Source organism: Antrostomus carolinensis, unplaced genomic scaffold (genome assembly GCF_000700745.2).
Source record: "Antrostomus carolinensis isolate BGI_N321 unplaced genomic scaffold, ASM70074v2 scaffold21001, whole genome shotgun sequence".
Lineage (NCBI taxonomy): Eukaryota > Metazoa > Chordata > Aves > Caprimulgiformes > Caprimulgidae > Antrostomus > Antrostomus carolinensis.
Window position 1 is genome coordinate 4,907 of NW_010293846.1, and position 504 is coordinate 5,410.

The following is a 504-nucleotide window of genomic DNA, read 5'->3' on the forward strand; positions in this document are numbered from 1 at the left end:
CATGTTATTTTTCAAAGCCAATAATCCAGTTATTTTTTTCTCCCCTAAAACAGCATCTTATACACATACTTAATTTTATATATTCTTACTAACAAGTATGCTTCCCACTCAAAAATGTGTGCTAAAAAAAAAAAAAAAAAAAAAAAAAAAAAAAAAAATGGAGTAATTCTTTCCAGAAAAAGCAAAAATGGGTTTTTTTGGGTTTTTTTTTGGTTGGTTGGTTTGTTTTTTTTTGTCTTTACGGTGAAACGGAGCCGGCTTGGAAATTTGTGTGACAGGCACAAAACAATTCTGGGGTAATTCATTTCCACCCCCTTTGTTGTTGTCGTGGAGATGGATACGATGGGAGTTCAAAAGGAAAGGACAATAAAAAAAGTGTCAAATGTCTTAAATTCTGGAGGTTTAAGAGAGTTTCAGACAAGCTGCGGTGAAAAGCCACTGTTGAGAAACCCAGTGAAGCAGAGGGACCACGACACGAACACTTTTGAGTTGGAGAAAATTGGA

At 34.9% G+C, this 504-nt stretch overlaps 1 protein-coding gene across 1 annotated transcript in view; it reads right to left on the bottom strand.

Moving 5' to 3' along the window:
• Window positions 1-504, bottom strand: part of ILF3 (interleukin enhancer binding factor 3) — a gene marked incomplete at its 5' end in the record, with an annotated part of 15,469 nt that overhangs the window by 4,897 nt on the left and 10,068 nt on the right. The window lies entirely within an intron of this gene.